At 46.1% G+C, this 21,042-nt stretch overlaps 1 pseudogene; it reads left to right on the top strand.

The window, feature by feature from the left end:
* LOC138471555 (lactosylceramide 1,3-N-acetyl-beta-D-glucosaminyltransferase-like) overlaps positions 1 to 20,005 on the top strand; it is a 32,758-nt pseudogene extending 12,753 nt beyond the window's left edge.
* The last annotated feature ends 1,037 nt before the right edge of the window (positions 20,006 to 21,042 follow it).

The following is a 21,042-nucleotide window of genomic DNA, read 5'->3' as shown; positions in this document are numbered from 1 at the left end:
AATCACTGATCTCTGTGTCATACTGACCACAGCCAATGACTGCCCTCTCCCTAAGCCCGCCTCTGGCAGCCATCCTCAGATTTGGTAGCACGTAAAGTGGCAGTATGACCAAGTGAAGAGCCGCAGAGGGGAAGGCGGGAGGGTTCGCATGTGAATCCATGCCAGACCCATGCTGGAGAACAACAGTTACAGGTAAGTAACTTGTTCCTTCTCCAGCATGGGGTCTGGCATGGATTCACATGCTCATGAATAAAGAATACATAGCAGTACACATGCACAACCACGGGAGGTGGCAAAAAGGCTCAACATTAAGCAATACAACAACTCAACATTAAGCATCTCTTACCTCCTCACAAGGCTCACCTCAGGCGAACAGGTTGCGCAGCACTGCTTGGCCGACACTGGACTCCTCCCTGGACTCCCGATCGACGCAGTAGAATCTTGTGAAGGTGTGCGTCGACCTCCACGTAGCAGCCCTGCAGATGTCCAGCAGGGGCACACCAGACAGGAACGCCGTGGTAGCAGCAATCGCTCTGGTCGAATGGGCTTTCGGACGCACTGGCGGCGGTCGGTTTGCCAACCAGTGGCAGTGCATGATGCAGCCGGAGAGCCATCTGGAAATGGAAGACTTTGAGAGAGCCTTCCCCTTGTTCACAGTCCCAAAATTCACAAACAGCTGTGACGTCTTCCGAAAACTCTTTGTGCGGTCCACGTAGAACTTCAGCGCTCTAGCCACATCTAGCGAGTGCAAAGTCCTCTCAGCCGGCGACGAAGGCGACGGGAAGAACACTGGCAACACCAAGGGCTCGTTGAGGTGGAAGTCCGATGGCACATTGGGCATGAAGGAGGGGTGCGTCTGCAGCACCACCCACGTGTCGTGAAAAGTTAAGTATGGAGGCTTGCAGGATAGGGCCTGGATCTCTCCCACTCATCGTGCAGAGGTGATGGCCACGAGAAAAGCAGTTTTCCACGACAGGAACTTCAGCGGTGCCGAATGCATAGGTTCAAATGGGGCACCCATGAGCCTAGCCAGCACTACATTAAGCTCCCAAGACGGGGCAGGCGCCTTCACCGGCGGGAACGATCTGAAAGTCCTTTCATAAATTCCTTTACAAGACGATGCGACCATAGGGACGCCCGTCCCGTCGTCCTGGTACATCTTGAGATGGCAGCCAGGTGTATTTTGATGGAGGCGTGGGCCAATCCCGCCTTGGCCAACGACAGCAGGTACGGCAGCACTTGAGGGGCCGTAATCCGTAGAGGGTTGATCTTCTGTGCCCGGCACCAGACAGAGAACCTCTTCCACTTATGTCCGTAACACTTGAGAGTTGAGGACGCCCTGGCTTTTGCGAGAACCTCTCTGCAGTCAGCCGGGATATCGTACCCCCCAAACTCTAGTGCCGCAGGAGCCAGGCCTGCAAGTTCAGAGACGCCGGGTCGTGGTGTAGGATGGCACCTCCTTCTCTGGAGAGAAGATCCGGGTCTGCCGGTAGCTTAATGGACGGGGACGTTGACAAGTCCAGAAGTTCCCGGAACCAGATCTGCCTCGGCCACGCCGGTGCGACGAGGATCATCCTGCACCGGGACCTCTTGAGCTGGTTGATTAGTCGAAGCAGCAACGGAAACGGAGGGAACGCGTACAGGTATAATCCGTCCCAGGGGAACGAGAACGCATCGCCCATGCTTCTCGGCTGGGGGAACCTGCTGGCGAACCTCTGACACTTTGAGTTCGTCGCTGTTGCGAACAGTTCGATCTGGGGTTTGCCCCATCGTCGGAAGAGTCGGTCCACCTGATCCTGGCGCAGTTCCCACTCGTGACACGCGCGCAGCTCCCTGCTGAGCGAGTCGGCGATGGTGTTTCTTTCTCCCGCCAGGTGGAAGGGAACCAGAAACATCCCCTGGGCGACCGCCCAGTGCCACAGATCCTGTGCTTCCTTGGAAAGGGCTGGGGATCTGGTGCCTCCCTGCTTCCGTATGTAAAACATCGTCGTGGTGTTGTCCGTGAAGATCCTCACCACCTTGTCTTTGAGGGACGGGAGGAACGATCTGAGAGCCCAGAACACGCTCGAAGCTCCAGGATGTTGATGTACAGAGATTTCTCCTCTGGAAGCCAGAGGCCTCTTGCGTGGAGATCTCCTGTGTGGGCGCCCCAGCCTTCCAGTGAGGCATCCGTAGTCACCGTCACCTGGTACGACGGCGTCTGGAAGTCCGTGCCCGCCGTGAGGTGAGCTCGAGAGCCCCACCATTGAATCGCCCACCGGAACGCTTCATTGAGAGGGATCCTGTCTTCGAAGGTGCCCGTCGCCTGCATCCAACGGGCGTCGAGGAATTCTTGAAGCGGGCGCATCCGTAGTCTGCAAAGGCGCACGAGATAGATGCAAGAGGACATCATTCCCCGGAGAGACTTGATGGACCTCACCCTGGCCACGTCCGTGGCTAACAGGAGTTGCACCTTGCCCAGAATGGTCTTCGTCCGTTCCTCCGACGGTGCCGCCAGGCGCCTCACTGTATCGAGCTTCGCTCCCAGAAACAGGGCCGCCTGCGACGGAATCAGGTGAGACTTCGGGTAATTTATGGCGAATCCCAGTTCTGTGAGTAGCCGGACGGTGCTCGCAGTGTGTCCGACGGCGAGTTCCCTTGTCTTTGCGCGGATGAGCCAGTCGTCCAGGTAGGGGTAGACGTGAATCCCCTGCAGACGCAGCCGTGCAGCCACCGGCGCCAGGCACTTGGTAAAGACCCTGGGCGCCGACTTCAATCCGAATGGCAGAGCTTTGAATTGGTAGTGGCGTCCCTGGACGACGAACCTGAGAAACTTCCGGTGACTTTTTAGGATGGAAACGTGGAAGTACGCATCCTCCAGGTCCAGCGACGATAGGAAGTCGCCTTCCTCCAGCTGCCCCAACACGTGTTGTAGAGTGACCATCCTGAACTTTTGTGACCTGATGTATTTGTTCAAACGACGAAGGTCCAGGATGGGGCGCCAGCTGCCTGTCTTCTTTCTGACGAGGAAGTACCTTGAGTACACTCCGGAGCCCCGGAGTCTCTTGGGGACGAGCTCGATGGCGCCTTTTCTGAGCATCGCTCGTACTTCCAACAGGAGTTGTTGAACATGATTCTCCTTCCTGGCCACAGGTGGAAAATGGGGGCACTTCCTCAGGAATTCGATAGAGTGTCCTCTTGCCAGGGTATCCAACACCCAACGTTCGGTGGAGATGGTCTCCCACACGCCGACGAACTTCATCAGCCGGCCTCCCACCGGGGTGTTTCGGTGGGGGCCCGACACCACGGCCGGTTCAATCTTGCTTGGAGGTGGTGGCCTTACCGCCCTGGCCTCCCTGCTGACGGCGGCGGGACCCTCCCTGCTTGCCGCCACCTCTGTATGCTTCTTGAGACGAGGAGCGTGCCGCTTGGCGGTAGGACGATGAGCCGCCGCTGGATCCCTTGGAAGCCCCTTGTCTGCCTCTGGCGCTCCGAAAGGGCCGTCGCTGCTGGAGGGTTCCTAGAGCTCGGGCCGTCTCCGTGTCAGTCTTTATGGCCTGCAGCGATTCGTCCACAGCCTTGCCGAACAAGTTGTTGCCGTCGAGCGGCATGTCCAAAACTCTCGTCTGGACGTCTTGACGGAAATCAGTTGCTCGGAGCCTACCTCGTCATCGCAGGCAAACCCTGTTGCCTAGCTGGCGAAAACCGGTATCGGCGATGTCTCTCGCCACCGTTATGGCGTTGTCAGACGCCACCTCGCCTTCTTGAAGTATTTCCAGGGCCTCGGCCCTCTTGTCGTCCGGCAGGAAGTCCAAAATGGGGGCCAGCTTAAACAATAGTTCTCTGTCGCACGAGGTAGATGCACAACGACATCATGCCGAGCAGGGGTGGGGCGGGGTGATGCTCGGCATATTTAAAAAATGCCCTTCAGTGGTTGGGGAGATGGCATTTTCAAAAAATGCCCTTCAGTGGCACTTGGGGGGGCGGAGGGGCCGCGGAGCGGGCTGGGCGGAGGGGGCGCAGAGCGGGCTTCAGTGAAGCAGTGAGGATGGCATTTTCAAAAAATGCCCTTCAGTGGTTGGTGGCGCTTAGGAGGGGCAGAGGGGCCGCGGAGCGGGCTTCAGTGACGCAGGCATGGTTGCAGCGCTTGGGGGGGTGCGGGGCTGCACTGTATTTATTTAAACGTAACCGTTTGGGGCGGGGGGCGCGTAGAATTCATCACAACTCACCCGTCGAAAAATGCTTTCCTGACAGTCGTTACTGCGCATGCGCACCAACACAGCACATGCGCAGTAGCACCCTAAGCATTTTTCGACGGCTGAGCAGATTTCGACGTTACACCGGCGTCGAGCGAACCCGTAATGAAGAGCAGGAGCTCCGAGTGAACGCAACCTTCAGCGTTTGCTTGTTCCGTTGTGAATGAGGAGCCTTGTGTGAGGATCTTAAATGAAGTGGAGGCTGTGGCTGGAGGGAGAGCGGACAACTGATTGTTCCTGGGCAATCGGAGGCGGAGGAAGAAAGCATAACGTTCAGGTACGCCGGGTTAGATTTCTTCCATATGCGCGCAGCATCGCGTTTGAGTAAAGGACCCGCCAAGCAGCTGGCAGTCACGTGACGCGAGTACTGTTGAACCAGGAAGTCTGGGGAGGGTGAAGAAGGAGCACCTTCATCCTCGTCCCAGTATAAGAAGAAAAAAAAAACATTTTTCTTTTCACTTGTCGCTCATTAAGGGCTATGACATTCTGATAACAGGAATTATACTATATTGAAGTAAAATTTTGTGCAACAATAGTAAAAATTCAAAGCAGTAGGTGCATGTCGGATATGCATTTGAACATCCGGTGTCGGTCTTTGCCACTTTGACAGATTGAGAGATATGCCTTTACTATTGGATCAGATACACACCATCACAGAAAGCTGATCTTGTTTCTGTATCATCTAGTGGATAATGCTACATAAACAACCCCTAAGCAGAGTTTGCAGTAAAGTGCTCTGCAGTTATTCATGTTTATATGCAAGAAATCTCACTTCGAAGCTGTAACAGGATTGTTCAAGTGGTTTATTTATGACAACGTTGCCTATGCTCTTGCACATGTGAAAGTGTGCTCCCACACACACACCGAGCCTCTGGATTGTAGGTGCGCACAAATGAGCACTCCTTGCTGTTGCGCCCAGCTAGACTGAAGCACCAGTCTGGGTCTTCTCACAAAATCACACTGTCACAAATCCCTTTCCCTTTGAAACAAAAGGGAATCCTGTAGTACATTACAAAATCATTGGACATCTTAGGCTTTCTTCTGCTGTGGGATGGCCCACCTGCATCTTAACAAGAGCCAGTAGAGCTTAAAGAGACCTTTTTTTCTAGCAGCGCCCCTTCAAGATTACTCAACACTGCAGTATGATTCCAGTCACAGTCATTCTCACGATTCATAGACAACCCGCTTTTGGCGGGTGTCACCCGCCTTGAAAACTGATGAATCACCCACCAAGCTCCTCATACGCCCATTCACTTCTATGGGCCTCTCACCCGCCAAAAAGAAAATCGGGTGTTTTCACCCGCCTTCGTGACAAAAAAGGTTGGGAGCTGTGCATTGCATCGTGGCATTCCTCTACACCGGAAGTAATGATAATGTCCCTGCTTCGCCATCAGATTCAGTCAGTTCCGTTGTAAATGAATGGCGTTTTGATCTATCAGAAGCTGGATTTCAATCATTCTTTCTTAAATAAAGTGCCATTCGTTTCACATTCCATTTCACGACTATCAGACATGCAAAGTTTTTGGTTCCTTTATGTGCAACTCTCAATAGATTGCTTAATATAGACCCTGCAACGGGTCTTTGTGATTCAGTCCAATCTTCACAGAGTATCCTTTTTGAACTGGAGTTTCCATTCACAGTTATCCTGTCATCATACAATTTCTTCTGTTCATCTTTTCCTTTTCTTATTCTCCATACTACATCATCCATGTTGACAGTGGTATATTCTCTTATTTTAGGTAACCACGCAGTGACAAATATTGATCTATCTTTCCCCTCATCATTTGAAATGGTGACAATTCTGTTGGAGCATTGAGCATTAATCTATTTGCAGCTATTACTTAAACGGCTGCATCAAAAGGATCCAGTTCAAATGTTAATGCCAGTTTAATGCTTCCCGTTTATATATCTGTTAGCTCTCTCAGTTAGGCTGTTGGCTTGTGGATGGTCAGGCACAGCTTTCTTCTACTTAATGCTTGCATGATTAAGAAACTTCTGCATCTTCAGAGATGCCAGCGGTACAGCATTATTGGCCACCTTTTATTTTGGTAGACCTTCAGGTACAAATATTGCATTTACTGTCCGAATGACAGATGTTGTGATGATATCCAAAATGGTTGGAAAGAAACTGGTTCACCCTTTACCTAAAAAATCCTCTTTGGACCCATTGATATAAATAATTTTAGGACCTTCTCCTTCATCCAAATACTCGATAGTGAATGCCCTAACTCTTTATCCATTTGAAACAGGTTTCAGACCTCTCTTCCCCATTGGAAAACTTAAAAAGAAAAAAAAAGCACCCACGATGGCAGAATTGCCTTTTCCCGTGGCTTCAGCACTGGTGTGTAATGCACATTGCTCGCTACATGTACAGCTGATTCTTTTCAGTTGTACATGTACCGAGCATTGTGCATTACACACCAGTACCAAAGCCGGCGGTAAAAGGCAATGCTGCCATCACGGGCGCATTTATTTATTTTTTTTTAAACGTATTCCAGCATTGCTGGATATCCACTACAAGCCCCGCCCCTCTAGACCACGCCCCTTGAGGAACCCCCCTCACAACAGCCCTTGTGTTGCAGGATCCCCCACCACATGTTTTCCATTTCCACCACTGAAAATAATTGACCATCATGTCATGCTAACATGCCTTGAATAAAGGCTATCATTGGCCAAGCCTGAAATGGATTGATTCTATCTTATCAAATTGTGCAGAAATGGGTAAATTAGGTAAATTTACCTCTGACAAAAAAAGTTCTTTCATGAAATGTACCTCAGGATGCTTCTCTTTCTCCCATGCTTTTTTATGTTTACATGGTTCGATTGGTCATCAGAAATAATGGCTTATTATTTTTAAAATATGTTGATACACAGCTTTTTCTAAAATTGTCTGGGGATAGAGACACTGCTTCTTCCAGTTTTAACTTCTTATTAGCAATTGAAAACTGAATGGACTCCAACTAACTTAATATAATCCTTCCAAAATGGACGTTCTTGCTATTAAATCTATGGGTCACCTCTGGGACAACACTTTCTGGCCAAACTCATTTGGCGAGTGTCCAGTCCCCCCCCCACCACACAGGTTAAGAACTTTATTTTCGATTCAGACTTGTCGCTAACACAGCAAGTATCAACAGTTGTCACATTCTGATCCTTCCAACTCAGGAAACGTAGGAAGCAACTGTCATTCCCCTCTTTGAATAAAAAAAAAATAACCTTTCTGAATTAATTTGTGTCCTTGCATTTAGACTCTGGAAACAATGTCAATCTTGGCCTCCTTAAAAAGTCTGTTTAGACTACAGCGTGCATAGATTTCAGCCACCAGGTTGCACACGCTACACTAGTTGCCCGTCAAAAAGAGGATAATCTTTAAAAGAATGTGCCTGTTGCATAAAGCTAGTCATGGCAATTACAGAATGTCCTTATTAGTAAGATTGCAAGGCCTCTTATTCTGCCAATATCTTAGGTTACAACAGCCCTTTGTTCTTGCTAGTCCAAACCCTTTATTCTTGCTAGTCTGTAAATTAAAAAAATCCAGATTTGTTGGACAAACACTTGATCGGGCCTGTGATTCGCTCCTCTAGGGGGAGCAAGTACATGTTAACCGTAACATGCTTGTTTGCTAAATGAGTGGAATATCTCCCGGCCCCAAATTGTAAGGCAGAAACAGCAGCTGCCCTGATGATCAATCACATCTTCTCGCGTTTTGGACTACCCCAGAGGATTGAGTCAGACTGAGGTAGTCACTTCACCAGCGAAGTGATGACAAAGATGTGGGAGATACTTGGGGTAAAAAGGAAACTACACATTGATTACTGCTGTCCTCTAGTGGTGGAGTTGAGAGGTGCAATAAAACCATTGTGAGCATACTAAAGAAGTTTGTCGCAGACTCTGGCCCAAGTTGGGACATTCGATTACCACTTGTCCTGATGGCCATCAGATCTACCCCTTCCTCTGCAACTAAAATGTCACCATTTGAGTTGATAACTGGTCGAAGGATGGCGCTACCCCAGTATCTGCTCTACAGAACACAAGAGCAGACACAAATAAATGCCTCCACAACTCATGAGTATGTTGAGAATCTGAAGCAACACCTTCAACATGCTTTTGCGTATGCTCAGCGTAATCTAGAAAGATCTGCAGACAGCATGAAGACCTACTATGATCTAAAGGAACACCAAGTAGGAGACAGGGTCTACTTGTACAATTTCCAAAGGAACCAAACCAAAGAGCGCAAATTCTTGCCTAGCTGGCAGGGACCTTTTGAAATTGTGGACAAAATCTCACATTCGCCTACAGAATCCGCATCCCCAAAGGTGACTTGACAGAAAAGAGGTGGGTCCGCATCAATCAGCTAAAGAGTTGCCACCCCAGGCACACTTTGTGGCAACTAGAGGAGTCCATAGAAAACCCAGTAGGGGATATATCTGAAGCATAGGAATATTTCAAATTGCCACTGAATGCATGCGTATATCCCACTGCTGTCATCCCGATTGGAGGACAGTTAGTGAGAAATTGTCATAACCGGTTTGTGTTCTATTTTATAGATTTGCATTTATTATACCTAACAACTAGGGAGGACCTCCTCGAGGACCCAGAATTAGAAACCCAAGGAAATCCTGAGTGTTGCTCCACACCAGAAAATAAATCCTGAGAAAAGGCTGGGGGTATCGTTCCACATTCTAACCAGAGGCAGCGAGGAGAACGTGTGGCATCGTTCGCTGATGGAAGAAAGACTTATACCCGACTGAACATGCTTTTTCAAGAAAAAAAATCCCACTTGCCCAACTCCCCCATGACTGGAAGTCCAGACGAAGTCGGGGGGGGGGAGGTATGGGATATTTTGACCCACTCAGCTGTTCTATGTTATATTACTTTACTGCATTGGTGCAAGAAACAACACAAAATGGCCGTGCTGGCTCCTGTGCATGTCAAGATCTCTAAACTGTGTTTTTGTAATAGCCAGAAAATGGCTGCACCCCCTGCCACACACATTTCAGGTGGGGTGGAACAGAGTACTCACTGCAGGAATGTGCCAGTGTGATCTGCAACCTTTAACATAGAGTGAAGTGAAAGAGGCAGCATTATTTTGCTGAAAACCCCAAATGCCTCTTTAAAATGACACTTTCTCAACCTTAAAAGTGCTGTTTGGTGCTAGAAATACGGCTTGCACTAGGTAAAGCAGACAGCTTAACAAATTACCGAGAAGCTCAGATGACAATTAAGGCAAAACTCAGAAAGGGCAAATAAAGGGGAGACAAAGATCACGATTCAGCCGTCTCTTCTTGTTTGGCCTCTAGTAACCTGAGTTGATTCTGCTTTTCGTGCAAAGTGGAATCGTACTTATAATACTGTGCTTTGTATTTAGGTAGATTATGTATAATGGTGCTTGCCGCGCTATTCTGCTACTTAGCATAGCAAGCTGCACTGTTTTCTTAGCATTCTTGCGGTTCCAAGCATATGTACAGGTGTAAACTGATGGACTGTATTCATTTTGTTTACAGCTTAACTCTCTTACGCTTTGATAGCTTTCTATCTCTTTAAGCTCACAATCTCTTTTCTCAGGGTGTTTCGTCTCTTTGTGTCATTCTTGGTTCATCATTTGTTCCATCTGTGAGTCCGTTCGGGCTCTCGTGACGTCACCATTCGTCTTCCATTAAGGCTTTTTTGGTTTCTTGCGGGATGGTACTTAGGCAATCTTCATTTCATCTCATTTGTTGGTAGGGTTTTTTCAATGGATACCTTACTGTCCATGGTTGTCTGGGCATTGGTACTTCAATAGATGTTGCTCTTCTGATGGGTACTGGGCAGAGCCCTACTGCGGCTCTCTGCTGGTTTATTTTCTCATCATACGTCACATATTTTGGTGTGAACGTTCCTGGTACTTCAAAAAGGGCGATGGGAGTGCAGGCTTTATTTGGGACCTCCTCTACACTCCACCCTCTGGGCGATTCATCAACCACTTTCACCTCCTTCTTTGGATGCAATTCACTTGATCCTTCTATATCTCTCTTTACTCCATCATCTGGGTTCATTCCTTCTTCATCTTCTGGATCTATACATGATGGGTTGAAGAAGTGTCTCTTCGGAGTCCATATTTTTCTTTACACTGGTTCAACATCCAGTCTTCAGGAGGAGGGTCTTCCCATTCGTCCTGGTACATCTTCCAAAGCTCTAGGCTAGCTAACCTTTTTTCTAACTTCTTTCCTGTGTACGCTGCATGCAAGTATATGGTCATGTGTTGCAAAACTGCTTTTGCCAGTGATCCCCCATGTGGCCATGGCATGAGCATCTTATCTGCCGTGCCCTTAACCCATTCTGCACTATATTGTTTAAGCTTAGGTGCGTGTTTTGGCAGCTGTTTGCACAGGTGCATGAGCGGAGTAACATCCTCCATTATGACCAGTCGTACTCGACTGTCAATACTTACCGTTATTTTACACAGAAAATACTTTTCAGAAAAATAATCCAATATGAGCCTGCACCAATCGTCGCAGCTTCAAACCTTTGTCTCATTTTACTTCAGTCTACCTATTCCGTCAATATCTTTGATACCTAATTAAATAAATAATTCACTCTCATCCTTTTACCACAATCTATTATTTGTCGCTCCTCGACATTTCATCACTTCCATAACACATATAACATATACAATATACAGACAGACAGACTGGCCCGCCCCACATATATCCTTGCCAACGCTCCCTGTGGCTGTTCTCGCCTCTAATAATGACTCCGATCCGAGTGTGAATTGTTTTCTTTAAGAGATCTTTCTGTTCGTAGCCTATATATTGGTTCGGATTTTAAAACAAATCCTTCTATACGTCCTTGATGTAGGATTCTGGGCTTGTTTTATGGATCGCTCCTCGTCCACAACTAAATACTTCTACTCAACAATCTTTGTCATTAACTTAAATACCCAAGCAACCCTCTGTTACTCTTTCCCCATTATCACATTCCCCATTTAGTACACACTTATTTTTGCCACATCTCTCAATCTACTCAAAATTCCCTTTTCAACTCTTGACCCTCAGGATCCGCTCCTCCTCAACCGGCCACCATAGCCTTCGGTCTGCTCAGCTGCCTGTAGAAACTGGGAGGGGAATTCCGTGAAAGAGGGACCTGTCCTACCTGCTCCGTTTTTCTTGCAAGATTTTGATTCTCGGCCGCTATCCACAGGTAGCCTTGAGGTCCTCCAGCGAAATGGCGGAGGACATCTGATATTTCCAAGACCCTTAAAAGCCTACTGGGTCAACGGATCTCAAACCATCATCTCTCTGCTACCACATGAACCCAGTTACCTAGGGCCCCTTAAGATGAGGTAGAAATACCTTGAGATAGATGGGTATGCCGAATTTACTCAAACATCAATAATCAAACCGACTTAGGAAGTTGGCAAAAGTGAGTCTGTTTTATTTGCAATTGTCTAAAACAGGGAGTTACAACGGACATCAACGGACGGTCGCTCGATTTCTCTCAGCGCATGTTATAAAAAACACAACTTTTATAGTCAAAACTCATCATAAGTGACGTCCGACTACGCGGCAAACTACAAAAATCTACTTGGGGATGTGATAGGTGTACAGAGAACATCTATGTATATGTTCCATACTCATGGGAGAAGTGATTGGGTCTCGTCTTGCACTTGGGATGGGCTTAGTTGCGCACCTGACAGTAATCTTCCATGTCATAATAATACTCAAAACGTTTTGGTTATACAAACTATAAGGCTCTTCAGTATGTGGCCCCCTACCATTGGTTTGGCACCTTTGTACCCTTCTGGAATATTCCACATGCTAGAAGCACACAGGCTACCATTCCAGGTGCAGGGAAGGTCGGTGTGATCATGCCTCCCCTCCCAATTAGGCCAACATCTATCCTCACTCTTTCAGTCTGCCAGTCAATTACGGCTTTGAACTGGCCTTGCAGAAGCTCTCTGTGCCTGAGAAATAAAGGGAGTATCTTCTTGGTTTCGGTATTGCTCAACCCAATGTCTATTTTGATCTGACCATGTGACTGGGAGACTGCATTTTCAAGCCTTTTGCAGCATTTCATTCTATTAAATGATGAACTCTTGACGCCATCAATGTTTTTCCATTCCACCTCAAACAGAAGTTTGTTTCTTTCTCACGTTCCATCCAACTACTGGATGGACAACCAGGCTCACAGAGGCCTCAAATTCTTGGTGTTGGGCCATCCAAGTCTTTCTTGAATTTCTCCTTCGCCATCAGTAATTTTTCAACTGCGCCACACTGAGAACTCTTTCCAATCACAGGGTTTCAGGCCTTGCTAAAGTGCATCGTGGAATATCCCGGTTCTATACATTTGTATGTATATACGTTGGCACATCGCCGTAAACTATTCAATACGTAGCCAGCCTCAAGATCACTTTGGCTACTTGCATTACTGCATCTGCACAAGTGTAAACTGATTTGTATTTTCTTCAGTATTTCTGTAGCATGAGCATCTTCATCCATCTCGAGCCCGAAATGTTGCTTATCTTTATCACCTCCTCTTCAGAGTTTATAGAATGTCTATGTTCTTTTACCATGTTCATCTTTTCTGGGTGCATCAGCTCTGCTCCACATGACGTCACTAGTCTTCTCTTTTACTAATTTTCACACTTCTTCCAGGACTCTGTCCAAAAGGCCATTATTTCTTCGTGAATGCATGAAAGGTTTTCTTAATGGATACCTTGTTTCCAGGATTATATGCGGTACAGGCATCCTCACTGGTACTGCACGTGTAGCAATTTCCGGTTCCCATCATATAGGCAGCATGGGGTCGGAGCTTTTGATGGGGGTACTTGACTCCACCTCTACAAACCTGATGACAAAATAAAGAATTGAGCAAACATTCATATGCGAAAAGAAGATTGTACGTGTGAAGAACACTGCAGAAAATGCAACCAGTTCAATAACTGTACAGGTGCAGTAAGGCAAGTAGATCAAGTGATCATAGAAGCTCGCTATACGTAGTGAATAGATTGCAGGCAGAGCCGCCATTGTATAGAAGCCGGACATAGGTGTCACAAAATACAGTAAATTCAAACCCATGGTGAAGGAGGACCGAAGGCTGAGATCGCGGAAGAAGCGGAAAGGACTGTCTGGCCTGGTGGCAAGGCTGAAGCAGCCAAGACTGGTTATCTATTCATGAAGGCAGTAACAATGATACGCTGAATCATACCTTGTTAAGGTGCAAAGAAAGAACACCATGAGTTCCAAGTTTTATTCATTCGAGACAATTAAATGCTGCAAAATTGGCCGAATTGAAGCACTCCTGTCACGTGAGCCAAGGAGGGAAATTGAGTTGGGCATGCGGTTCCAGAACTATGATCAGCGTGTGCTCACACTCCCTTCTATTCTCAGAGATGAGAATAAACTGCAAGGCCAATTTCAAAGACAATCTTCATGGCAGAAGGCATGGGTGATGAGAAAGGTTGGGCTAAATGGGTGGGGAAGTAAAGCCAAGTCCTCCTCCTGGCACCTGAGGTATGAGCTTACGTGCTGCTAGTGAACCGAATGTTCCAGACTGATACGAGTGTGCCAACCAATTGTAGAGGTGCCGTATAACGAAGGGCCTTATAGTTTGAGAGACAATCACATAATGTGTACTTAATAATTGTGAAGAATGACTTGAACTAGAGGTGGGCATCAGTGGTCCACCTGATAGTAGATGTCCAATAAAAACCCAACCCCTTATAGAAAATAGATTGTTTGGGTGTGCTTACATCTTTCTCTGCGCCAATGAGTTCATTTTCCTTTGCCAATGATTCCAAACTCCAATTCAAATTTGTACATGAAGAGTGTTTATTGATTTCGCCCCTTGTGGATGACACATGTTTCGGCATCAAAACACTGCCTTTCTCATATCCGGCCAGTCTGTTTTGCAACAAAGAAAAGGAGTGATAATAAAATAGTTTAGGATATGTTTGCTTACCGAACATGATGAACACAAGATACAAATACAGTTCACAATTATGACACCTCTCTTGGTTGTAAACAGTGTTATAACTTAAAGACAAAATACATGCTATGGGGTTCTAGGAGCGCTTCCTTGCATTTACATTGTTTAAAAAGCACAGAAATAAGCAGTAAATTGACCCCTTCGGCTTGTTTTGGCGCCTCGAGTCCATTCGGACTCGAATTCAAGCTAATTTTTGCTTCTGTTTCCAATGTATTATTTGTTAGGTTTGTGCAGCATCTTGCCATTATTTCTTGGTTCCAGGTAGATTGTTATGTTGTACTGTTCTCAAGGTCTTGGGCTTGAATCCCTCCTATTGAGATAATATATATATATATATGTGTATAGACAAACTGTACTATGTATATATAAACCGTTCATCCTAATCTTTGCTTATAGCATTTTGATATATATTCGCAATCTTGATTGCTTCTAAGTTTGGTGGTTGTAATTATGCCCAATTTTTATAAAATGGAAATCACTTGGTGAACGATTCGCTAATGCGATTAGTACGTGTTTACATTCTGGCTCCATGGATTTTTCCATTCAGAGTATCATTGCCATTCATCAAGTTCCTTTTTCGATAAAGAAAGATCTTTCTTACATTATCATTTGTAGTAAGCCGTGCCGCGTGGGCCTGTATTTCTTGATTACTATAGTATTACTTAACCACTAGATAGGATGCCCATGTGTGTTTGGCACAGTTTGTCTATACACATATATATATATTTTCTCAATACGAGGGATTCAAGCCCAGGACCTTGAGAACAGTACAACATAACAATCTACCTGGAACCAAGAAATAATGGTAAAATGCAAACCTAAAAAATAATACGTTGGAAACAAAAGCAAAAATTAGCTTGCAATCGAGGCCAAAACAAGATGAATGGGTAAATTTACTGTACTCAGGAGACCCCCGGCTGGCCCATAGAGCCGAGGTTTGCTCAAAATTACTTTAAGACGAGATAGCTGCACCTTGAGATGGATGGGGGTGCAGATTTATTACTCCAACACCAATGAATAACAACAACTCAATGGTTTGGCAAAGGGAGTCCATTTAATGACAAGTACAAAAAACGGGGAGTCATCGCAATCAGCAGTGATGCGATAGTCTGTCTCGCTTCAACTCCAACAAACTTCATACAAACAGTGACATTTATACTCAAAACTCGTCATAATGACGTGTCACACTTAAAAGTTAACATGCAATTCTATTGGCTAGGAAAAGGTAACTTTAATATAGGTACTGTATCTTTATATGGTAACGGAGTGAGGGCATTGGGTAAATACTGTCAGGTGGGCGTCTAAGCCCTTCCTTCAAAATGACTACTGTAGACGTCACTAAAAGTACGACGTCCCATTGGTTCCACTAACTATAGGATCCTAGATTATTTGATCCATTGTGATTGGCTTAGCACCAACTCCATGCATAAATTTCCACTTTGCTTAGCAGCAAGCAGAATGGTCAGCCAGGTGCAGGGTGCCCCATCAGCTATCCGGCTTTCCTCCAATTAAGGTTAGAATCAATCATCACTTCAACAACTATGTGTTAATTATGTTACTGTGGTTGGCCTCGAAACTGCATCTTCTGTCTGGGAAAGTTCTGATATCTCTTCCTGGGCGGATGCCAAGCATAGGTGTGAACTTGTGCTTCTCCTCACTCGGATGGTCACGTGATGCAGACACCATGAATTTTCCTAGTTTCTCTCGATTTATGCACTTAATTCTTATTCGGCTTGCCACCTGCCTAGGCTTCCTTATCTTGACCTTTCAAAGACAGGATATTCTGTTCTTAAGTTTCAATTAGATGTAGCTACTGTTCGTTCATTCTATTGGTATGACCTTGGCTCTCCGGGAACGAGTTGCATCTGCTGAGTTTTGATTCAGCCGTCTCTTCTTGTTTGGCCTCTAGTAACCTGAGTTGATTCTGCTTTTCGTGCAAAGTGGAATCGTACTTATAATACTGTGCTTTGTATTTAGGTAGATTATGTATAATGGTGCTTGCCGCGCTATTCTGCTACTTAGCATAGCAAGCTGCACTGTTTTCTTAGCATTCTTGCGGTTCCAAGCATATGTACAGGTGTAAACTGATGGACTGTATTCATTTTGTTTACAGCTTAACTCTCTTACGCTTTGATAGCTTTCTATCTCTTTAAGCTCACGATCTCTTTTCTCAGGGTGTTTCGTGTCTTTGTGTCATTCTTGGTTCATCATTTGTTCCATCTGTGAGTCCGTTCGGGCTCTCGTGACGTCACCATTCGTCTTCCATTAAGGCTTTTTTGGTTTCTTGCGGGATGGTACTTAGGCAATCCTCATTTCATCTCATTTGTTGGTAGGGTTTTTTCAATGGATACCTTACTGTCCATGGTTGTCTGGGCATTGGTACTTCAATAGATGTTGCTCTTCTGATGGGTACTGGGAAGAGCCCTACTGCGGCTCTCTGCTGGTTTATTTTCTCATCATACGTCACATATTTTGGTGTGAACGTTCCTGGTACTTCAAAAAGGGCGATGGGAGTGCAGGCTTTATTTGGGACCTCCTCTACACTCCACCCTCTGGGCGATTCATCAACCACTTTCACCTCCTTCTTTGGATGCAATTCACTTGATCCTTCTATATCTCTCTTTACTCCATCATCTGGGTTCATTCCTTCTTCATCTTCTGGATCTATACATGATGGGTTGAAGAAGTGTCTCTTCGGAGTCCATATTTTTATTACTCCCTTCAAGCTTCCTGCTGTTCTTATATGTTTGTCTTTATTCTATGTCATGAGTTGGCATTGTCAATTTGGGCTACAGTAAACCCATCTTCCCACATAGTTTCTGTGCTTCCTGGGATAGAGACATTTTGTACCTTCTGGTGCGTGCCTGCTGGCCTTCACAAAGTCTCTTATTTCTTCATCAGTCAGGTATTTAGGCTTCCATCCTGGCTTGACATCAATCATGATCTTCATCCCTATGGCTTTCTTCGCAGTTTTCTGGCATTGCGAGATTACTATCTTGATAACACAAAATCCTAGTAACATCATCACTAGCAGGGCTCCTAGGAACTTCAATATGTCTGCCATCCATTGTGAAACCCAACAGAATAGTGATCCAAACCAGCTGTCATCATAAACTTCGTCAGTTTTGTTGATCATCTGGTTCTGTAGCTTCGTCAGCATACCTATGGCTTCTGTTAAAGTTCCATTTTCCTCGTCATGAAAAGGTATAAATGTGCAACATTATTCTCCTATTTTTGCACAAACTCCTCCATCTATAGCTGTGATCATGTGAAGGACATATCTGTTCTGGAGAGTCATCAATCGGATGGCTCTTAGCTCTTCCTTGATTGCATTGAATCCTTTTATGGTCGCCTTGATGGTCTGTAGTAATTCCCATCTGGTTATATCTGTAACCATTTAGTATTTAGTCCAACTTGAATTCCTGGAATAAAAATCGTTGTGAACACTGATGAGGTGAGGCTGAACAGCCTGTGTTCATATGGGATTGCATGAAAAGCTTCTTCTGATTTAGCAGAGAAGTAATTATCTCTCTTCATCCGAGTTATCAGTTCCACAGATCTCTTCTTCCTCAGGTGAGCATCTGCTTCGGGAAACTCTCAATATTGAGGCCACTATTCGGGATCACCAATGCTGGAACGTGGACATTCACTATTGTGCATATACCTCCCCAGTCTCTTGGCAGTCTGATGTATGCCTTGGATCTGCATGCCCAATAATGATCCATAATTACTGCAGTTCCATGCACCATTCCTGGAGCGTCAAAAAGTTGTCCACAGTTCTGATTCTCTCCCATCTTTCTTGTGCCATTATTCCTGAAGCAGAATTTTGGGCTTTCTAGTGGAACTATCTGTTAGGGTCCTCCTCTGTCTTCGACCCATGTCAATAGTTTTGCAAGTTTCGGCCATGATGGCTTGCAGCCATTCTGCACGATGTCAACAGTTTCATTGTAGAGTCCAGTGATCACACAGGCTCTTCAAATCACCACTCCTTTTTCCCACCCATCTGGTGAAAGCACTGTTCCCCAAATCTGCATTTGGGTTCTATTATTCCACTTTCGAGCTTCCTCTGGAGTTTTTCCTTGGACGTTTAGTCTCGGGTTCACTTCCCATCTTATTCCTGCTCCTTTAACTCCAGGCTTCTCGTACCTGATCACATGATTCCTAGTATGCGCTCTGTTTCTTGTCTTAAAATCTTGGACACAATCATCTTTGCCGGGATACGCTGTTTCAGTTGCCCACATTAATGAGGCATCACTACCCATGAAGTGGACACTGGTCTTGCACATTGCTACGTGTGACAGACAATATGCTGTCTGGACATCAATTTCTACAACTACAAAGATCTTGGACTTCCCCATGCTGTATGGTAGGAGTGCGCAAACAAAGCATTCCCCTTCTGAATTTTGTCTTCCAACCTCCTTCATGTGTTGATACCAAATGTTGTTTCCCAGATATGCTGTGCTGTCCAGGTAGTCATTGAGTTCATTGTCATCTCATGCATGCTTCTCTTGATTCTTAATGTTTTCCAGTAGTTGGCTATGACTACAACCCTAAATGCATCTGTATGGCATTTTCTTGCTGGAGGATTCTCAGGTATACTGGTCCATGGTGCAGGCCTCCTCATCTGCGCCATTTGAGTGGACAAGAGTCTGGCAGTTCTTTCCTTCTTCTCATACATCTTTCTCCTGGTTACAAATGCCCATGCCAACCAGCCTGACACTAGTCCGGTCTATGGTTGTATTGTAGTACTGGTACTTGTCCCTTGCGTTGGAACATATGTGCTTAGTAATACAGTCTCTGCAATTTTGTTCTTCAGTTCCTCTTGCAGTTCCCTTGCTCTGGCAATGTGCGGAACTAATGAGTCCACTATCAGTTGTGTCAGTGAAGAGAGTGTTACGCTCACCTGGCTCCCACAGGGGTGTCGGACGGAACTGGACTCCCACGGTCTCCACTAGTGTGACGCGCAGTGCAGAGATGACTGACTGGACTGGCCCACCTAGCTTCGTCTGCTTGACCCATGGAATTAGTCTCCAAAAGACGGGGAAAGGGAATTAGCCACCCGTGGATTCGAGTATTAGCACCTCACTGCGTTCCCACTTATCACCTCCGATATTCCCTTTCACAAAGCTCACCTTATAGTTTTGAATGATGAGCTCTCCATCCTGTGAGGAATGCAGGGGCGCGTTGATGGCCAGTTACTTCACTGGCTTGAAGATATTGGAAGAGTTCTAAAGAGTTCACAATGTCTGAGTAATCACTCTGTCCAATTCCTTTGTTTTCTGTTGCAGCTTAGATCCAAAAGAAGGTCGTCTTGTGGCAGCTGAAAGCGATCAGGTAAGAGTCTGTGTTATCCAACACTGTCCGGTAAAAGTTGCCAAGGTTAAACTTGCTGCTTTCTCTTTTCATGCAGGTGCGGCGAAAGAGGATTTGGCGTGCTGGTGATTAATACCTCCGGTGGTAAAATCAGGTAAATGTATGATGGAAAGAGATTGTCCTTGTTTGTTCCCTTGGCTCACCTTGTCGTTTTTTCCTTGTTCCCCCTTAGGTGCTGGAATCCGGTAACCAAGTGATGGAGACAGCACCGGACCGTGGTGGTGCTGCGAGGAACGGTAAGTATGGAGCGGCGCTGCTGCTGGCGAAGAAACGCATTTAAAATGAAGTCTTTTTCTGGTTCAAAGATGAGTTGAATCCGAAATCAGGTAAGAAATCCAGTAATGTTCTTGTTCTAACCTTTCTTCTTCTTTGTCTCCTCCTTTCTAGGTGCTCTGGACTCGAAGCGGGCATGGCAGGATGCTGGATGCTGACTGCAGGCACGGTGAGCGTCACGCTGCAGGATGCAGAATAACGCGAAGCATGTGCTGCTCTTCGGGTGTGGTTTAAATAGCCTCCAAAGTAGTTCCAGGTAAGTATTCCTCCACAACCACGTATTCCTCCACAACCACGCCCAAGTAACAAAATAGTTCCCTAGGTAAAGTAGCCCCTTCCAAGCCTCACAAGGGCTTGGATTCCTTGCAGCATGGTCTGCATCAGGTAAGTTTAAACATATGAGCCTGGCGCCACAGGCGCCAGGATTGATGTCCCATATGAGCATGGCGCCATAGGCGCCAGGACTGTACCCAGATGGCCCCTAACAGGGGTTGCTGGGCTTGCTCCAGATGACATGATGCCTGCTTCCTGGGTTGATGGACTTGGTCTGGATGCCCGGGGGCACATATCATGACAAGAGTTTCTCAGAGTTGGCTGTTGTTTTCTTAAGAGTTTCTGATATAACTGCTTCTGTTGGTTTTTGCTTTAATTCTTGTTTTCTCACAACATCTGCTATGGAGTTTCTTATGGCAGGCAGTCTCTTCTTCTCTGCTGCTTTGGTTTGTGGTTCTGCAGTCATTGACATTAGGCCTGTTTCGTGTGCATTCAGTGTTTGCATGTGTGTAGTTGTCATTGATAATACTTCATTCATTCCTTGCTGACCCTGCCTCCGACTTTTCTTTTCATTCGTTACCACAAGTGTGTGTGTATCATTGGTAATCACATCCATTTCAAGTTCATTCACTCCGCCGTCAGATCTTCTAGGGACTGGAATGACTATCTATATAAGGTCTGGGTGCCTTTGTAGGTGTCATACGTACATCATTAGGTGAGTGCACTGAAATTGGAGCGCTTTGTGCACCAATAAAGAATGCAGTTCTGATTGTTAATGACAGTAAACCAATAATGAATATGATGCATAGGTACATTTTGCCCCTGCAGGTCCGACGGCAGCATTTTCTTCCAGAGAAATGTGGTCTTCTCTCCCCCTGTGGAAGGACCAGATTGCTGCTCTGAACCCCCATCTCGATCGTTT

The sequence above is a fragment of the Ambystoma mexicanum genome, chromosome 8 (assembly GCF_040938575.1).
Source record: "Ambystoma mexicanum isolate Mex_15411 chromosome 8, UKY_AmexF1_1, whole genome shotgun sequence".
Classification (NCBI taxonomy): Eukaryota; Metazoa; Chordata; class Amphibia; order Caudata; family Ambystomatidae; genus Ambystoma; species Ambystoma mexicanum.
Note: the sequence above shows the minus strand (reverse complement) of the source record. Positions and strands in the feature narration are given on the sequence as shown.